This window comes from Triturus cristatus, chromosome 4_1 (genome assembly GCF_964204655.1).
Source record: "Triturus cristatus chromosome 4_1, aTriCri1.1, whole genome shotgun sequence".
NCBI lineage: Eukaryota > Metazoa > Chordata > Amphibia > Caudata > Salamandridae > Triturus > Triturus cristatus.
This window is the reverse complement of record NC_140585.1, coordinates 106,478,737-106,483,736: the sequence shown is the minus strand read 5'-3', so window position 1 is coordinate 106,483,736 and position 5,000 is coordinate 106,478,737. Positions and strand designations below refer to the sequence as shown.

The 5,000-nt window shown below is 44.9% G+C and overlaps 10 non-coding genes across 10 annotated transcripts; all 10 read left to right on the top strand.

The window, feature by feature from the left end:
* Positions 1-154: 154 nt before the first annotated feature.
* On the top strand, positions 155-226 carry TRNAA-UGC (transfer RNA alanine (anticodon UGC)). Its single transcript has one exon. It is a non-coding gene; the product is annotated as a tRNA-Ala (tRNA).
* Positions 227-994: 768 nt separating this feature from the next.
* On the top strand, positions 995-1,080 carry TRNAY-GUA (transfer RNA tyrosine (anticodon GUA)). Its single transcript is given in 2 exon segments — positions 995-1,031; positions 1,045-1,080. It is a non-coding gene; the product is annotated as a tRNA-Tyr (tRNA).
* A 129-nt stretch (positions 1,081-1,209) lies between these two features.
* TRNAA-CGC (transfer RNA alanine (anticodon CGC)) lies at positions 1,210-1,281 on the top strand. Its single transcript has one exon. It is a non-coding gene; the product is annotated as a tRNA-Ala (tRNA).
* Positions 1,282-1,710: 429 nt separating this feature from the next.
* Positions 1,711-1,782, top strand: TRNAA-UGC (transfer RNA alanine (anticodon UGC)). The gene has a single exon. It is a non-coding gene; the product is annotated as a tRNA-Ala (tRNA).
* A 768-nt stretch (positions 1,783-2,550) lies between these two features.
* Positions 2,551-2,636, top strand: TRNAY-GUA (transfer RNA tyrosine (anticodon GUA)). The gene is given in 2 exon segments: positions 2,551-2,587; positions 2,601-2,636. It is a non-coding gene; the product is annotated as a tRNA-Tyr (tRNA).
* A 129-nt stretch (positions 2,637-2,765) lies between these two features.
* Positions 2,766-2,837, top strand: TRNAA-CGC (transfer RNA alanine (anticodon CGC)). Its single transcript has one exon. It is a non-coding gene; the product is annotated as a tRNA-Ala (tRNA).
* A 429-nt stretch (positions 2,838-3,266) lies between these two features.
* TRNAA-UGC (transfer RNA alanine (anticodon UGC)) lies at positions 3,267-3,338 on the top strand. The gene has a single exon. It is a non-coding gene; the product is annotated as a tRNA-Ala (tRNA).
* A 768-nt stretch (positions 3,339-4,106) lies between these two features.
* On the top strand, positions 4,107-4,192 carry TRNAY-GUA (transfer RNA tyrosine (anticodon GUA)). The gene is given in 2 exon segments: positions 4,107-4,143; positions 4,157-4,192. It is a non-coding gene; the product is annotated as a tRNA-Tyr (tRNA).
* A 129-nt stretch (positions 4,193-4,321) lies between these two features.
* On the top strand, positions 4,322-4,393 carry TRNAA-CGC (transfer RNA alanine (anticodon CGC)). The gene has a single exon. It is a non-coding gene; the product is annotated as a tRNA-Ala (tRNA).
* Positions 4,394-4,822: 429 nt separating this feature from the next.
* On the top strand, positions 4,823-4,894 carry TRNAA-UGC (transfer RNA alanine (anticodon UGC)). Its single transcript has one exon. It is a non-coding gene; the product is annotated as a tRNA-Ala (tRNA).
* The last annotated feature ends 106 nt before the right edge of the window (positions 4,895-5,000 follow it).

Here is a 5,000-nt window from a genome sequence, read left to right as displayed (position 1 = left end):
ATATAGGCATCTGTACATAAGACCATGAAGATCATCCAGGTACAAGGCTGAAGGATTTTCCTGACTGACATTGTATACTGCAGAGTCGAATGGGGTGATGTGGCCGTCGGTTCAATGCAGGGTTTCCAATCATACAGTCAAACCTTGCAGAAGTGGGGATGTAGCTCAGTGGTAGAGCGCATGCTTTGCATGTATGAGGCCCCGGGTTCAATCCCCGGCATCTCCAGACTTTTGCCATGCTTACCTTGGATTTTGGGCCGAAAGCTAGGCTGGCATCATGATGAAGGAAGAGATATGTCCTCCAACCGGGATGAGGACCCCGCTTAATCTGTCAGACGTTTGCCTTGAAAAATCCCATGAAATGGGGCTATCTCATTTTTGATGATTATAGATCAAAAGAATCCTACTTGTTGAAGACATCAAAGTGATGATTCATCTTGACAACCATAATGCTTTGATGATAGAAATCTGTCGCATCTCTCTTGATCATTGGTAAGGGTTCTTCTTCTAAACCAGAGACTCTTTACAGTAGCTTTTAGAAAAACGGAATATTTTGTTTATCTCAATCACCTTCAATCTACAGATTTTTCCGTTCTCTTTCCTTTTGAAAATGCATCCAAAATGCACGTTCTTGATGCTGGGTGCGTAGTAATGACTCCCATAACTTTCTGTCATTTCTTTCATGGTTCCGCGCAGCCATCCATTTGCCACCAATGCTGCCCAAGGTCTTTGTATCAAAGTTCCTTTCCTTTCTGTAAAATTGAAATTTGGAGCACCCCTGCTTATCCCCAAGCCAAGACAGAACATGAACTTTGGTCTGAAATCCTCCTTTGGGGTGATAAGACGTACCTTACAGTGTGCTCTAAGAACTGGTGACTTTGAGAGGGAGCTGCAGGTAATGTTCATGATTTTCATCGATCTGCTCCTGATCCCCACCCCCACAACCTTTCTTGAGCGAGAGATAATTACAGCGCTGAAAGATACTTCAGCCACTCCTTCGATAGCTCAGTTGGTAGAGCGGAGGACTGTAGCATAAAGTCAGACATCCTTAGGTCGCTGGTTCAAATCCGGCTCGAAGGATTTTTTGCTTCGATTTCCATATCTTTCACTTTTATTCAAACAATACCTTCCATTGATTATGATCGAGACTTTGCAGTCCCTGGGTTTCAGGGATTCCTTGCATCCATCAAACAGCTCGAGGGCAAAAGTGGGGATGTAGCTCAGTGGTAGAGCGCATGCTTCGCATGTATGAGGTCCCGGGTTCAATCCCCGGCATCTCCAGGAGCCTCTGTTCCTTATCTTGGCTTTTTTCCAGAAGGCTAGCCTGCCATCATGCAGAAAGAAGAAGTTTGTCATGCAGTTGGGGTGAGAGCCCCACTTAAATAGTCAGACATTTGCTTTGGAAAAATCTTTGAACTAGGCATAGTTTGCGCATTTCAAGAAAATCGGAGAATTTTGCATTCCAAAAGAAGGAAATAAATGCCCTCTCTGAGGATCGAACTCAGGACCTTCAGATTATGAGACTGACGCGCTGCCTACTGCGCTAAGAAGACTGTATATAGGCATCTGTACATAAGACCATGAAGATCATCCAGGTACAAGGCTGAAGGATTTTCCTGACTGACATTGTATACTGCAGAGTCGAATGGGGTGATGTGGCCGTCGGTTCAATGCAGGGTTTCCAATCATACAGTCAAACCTTGCAGAAGTGGGGATGTAGCTCAGTGGTAGAGCGCATGCTTTGCATGTATGAGGCCCCGGGTTCAATCCCCGGCATCTCCAGACTTTTGCCATGCTTACCTTGGATTTTGGGCCGAAAGCTAGGCTGGCATCATGATGAAGGAAGAGATATGTCCTCCAACCGGGATGAGGACCCCGCTTAATCTGTCAGACGTTTGCCTTGAAAAATCCCATGAAATGGGGCTATCTCATTTTTGATGATTATAGATCAAAAGAATCCTACTTGTTGAAGACATCAAAGTGATGATTCATCTTGACAACCATAATGCTTTGATGATAGAAATCTGTCGCATCTCTCTTGATCATTGGTAAGGGTTCTTCTTCTAAACCAGAGACTCTTTACAGTAGCTTTTAGAAAAACGGAATATTTTGTTTATCTCAATCACCTTCAATCTACAGATTTTTCCGTTCTCTTTCCTTTTGAAAATGCATCCAAAATGCACGTTCTTGATGCTGGGTGCGTAGTAATGACTCCCATAACTTTCTGTCATTTCTTTCATGGTTCCGCGCAGCCATCCATTTGCCACCAATGCTGCCCAAGGTCTTTGTATCAAAGTTCCTTTCCTTTCTGTAAAATTGAAATTTGGAGCACCCCTGCTTATCCCCAAGCCAAGACAGAACATGAACTTTGGTCTGAAATCCTCCTTTGGGGTGATAAGACGTACCTTACAGTGTGCTCTAAGAACTGGTGACTTTGAGAGGGAGCTGCAGGTAATGTTCATGATTTTCATCGATCTGCTCCTGATCCCCACCCCCACAACCTTTCTTGAGCGAGAGATAATTACAGCGCTGAAAGATACTTCAGCCACTCCTTCGATAGCTCAGTTGGTAGAGCGGAGGACTGTAGCATAAAGTCAGACATCCTTAGGTCGCTGGTTCAAATCCGGCTCGAAGGATTTTTTGCTTCGATTTCCATATCTTTCACTTTTATTCAAACAATACCTTCCATTGATTATGATCGAGACTTTGCAGTCCCTGGGTTTCAGGGATTCCTTGCATCCATCAAACAGCTCGAGGGCAAAAGTGGGGATGTAGCTCAGTGGTAGAGCGCATGCTTCGCATGTATGAGGTCCCGGGTTCAATCCCCGGCATCTCCAGGAGCCTCTGTTCCTTATCTTGGCTTTTTTCCAGAAGGCTAGCCTGCCATCATGCAGAAAGAAGAAGTTTGTCATGCAGTTGGGGTGAGAGCCCCACTTAAATAGTCAGACATTTGCTTTGGAAAAATCTTTGAACTAGGCATAGTTTGCGCATTTCAAGAAAATCGGAGAATTTTGCATTCCAAAAGAAGGAAATAAATGCCCTCTCTGAGGATCGAACTCAGGACCTTCAGATTATGAGACTGACGCGCTGCCTACTGCGCTAAGAAGACTGTATATAGGCATCTGTACATAAGACCATGAAGATCATCCAGGTACAAGGCTGAAGGATTTTCCTGACTGACATTGTATACTGCAGAGTCGAATGGGGTGATGTGGCCGTCGGTTCAATGCAGGGTTTCCAATCATACAGTCAAACCTTGCAGAAGTGGGGATGTAGCTCAGTGGTAGAGCGCATGCTTTGCATGTATGAGGCCCCGGGTTCAATCCCCGGCATCTCCAGACTTTTGCCATGCTTACCTTGGATTTTGGGCCGAAAGCTAGGCTGGCATCATGATGAAGGAAGAGATATGTCCTCCAACCGGGATGAGGACCCCGCTTAATCTGTCAGACGTTTGCCTTGAAAAATCCCATGAAATGGGGCTATCTCATTTTTGATGATTATAGATCAAAAGAATCCTACTTGTTGAAGACATCAAAGTGATGATTCATCTTGACAACCATAATGCTTTGATGATAGAAATCTGTCGCATCTCTCTTGATCATTGGTAAGGGTTCTTCTTCTAAACCAGAGACTCTTTACAGTAGCTTTTAGAAAAACGGAATATTTTGTTTATCTCAATCACCTTCAATCTACAGATTTTTCCGTTCTCTTTCCTTTTGAAAATGCATCCAAAATGCACGTTCTTGATGCTGGGTGCGTAGTAATGACTCCCATAACTTTCTGTCATTTCTTTCATGGTTCCGCGCAGCCATCCATTTGCCACCAATGCTGCCCAAGGTCTTTGTATCAAAGTTCCTTTCCTTTCTGTAAAATTGAAATTTGGAGCACCCCTGCTTATCCCCAAGCCAAGACAGAACATGAACTTTGGTCTGAAATCCTCCTTTGGGGTGATAAGACGTACCTTACAGTGTGCTCTAAGAACTGGTGACTTTGAGAGGGAGCTGCAGGTAATGTTCATGATTTTCATCGATCTGCTCCTGATCCCCACCCCCACAACCTTTCTTGAGCGAGAGATAATTACAGCGCTGAAAGATACTTCAGCCACTCCTTCGATAGCTCAGTTGGTAGAGCGGAGGACTGTAGCATAAAGTCAGACATCCTTAGGTCGCTGGTTCAAATCCGGCTCGAAGGATTTTTTGCTTCGATTTCCATATCTTTCACTTTTATTCAAACAATACCTTCCATTGATTATGATCGAGACTTTGCAGTCCCTGGGTTTCAGGGATTCCTTGCATCCATCAAACAGCTCGAGGGCAAAAGTGGGGATGTAGCTCAGTGGTAGAGCGCATGCTTCGCATGTATGAGGTCCCGGGTTCAATCCCCGGCATCTCCAGGAGCCTCTGTTCCTTATCTTGGCTTTTTTCCAGAAGGCTAGCCTGCCATCATGCAGAAAGAAGAAGTTTGTCATGCAGTTGGGGTGAGAGCCCCACTTAAATAGTCAGACATTTGCTTTGGAAAAATCTTTGAACTAGGCATAGTTTGCGCATTTCAAGAAAATCGGAGAATTTTGCATTCCAAAAGAAGGAAATAAATGCCCTCTCTGAGGAACGAACTCAGGACCTTCAGATTATGAGACTGACGCGCTGCCTACTGCGCTAAGAAGGCTGTATATAGGCATCTGTACATAAGACCATGAAGATCATCCAGGTACAAGGCTGAAGGATTTTCCTGACTGACATTGTATACTGCAGAGTCGAATGGGGTGATGTGGCCGTCGGTTCAATGCAGGGTTTCCAATCATACAGTCAAACCTTGCAGAAGTGGGGATGTAGCTCAGTGGTAGAGCGCATGCTTTGCATGTATGAGGCCCCGGGTTCAATCCCCGGCATCTCCAGACTTTTGCCATGCTTACCTTGGATTTTGGGCCGAAAGCTAGGCTGGCATCATGATGAAGGAAGAGATATGTCCTCCAACCGGGATGAGGACCCCGCTTAATCTGT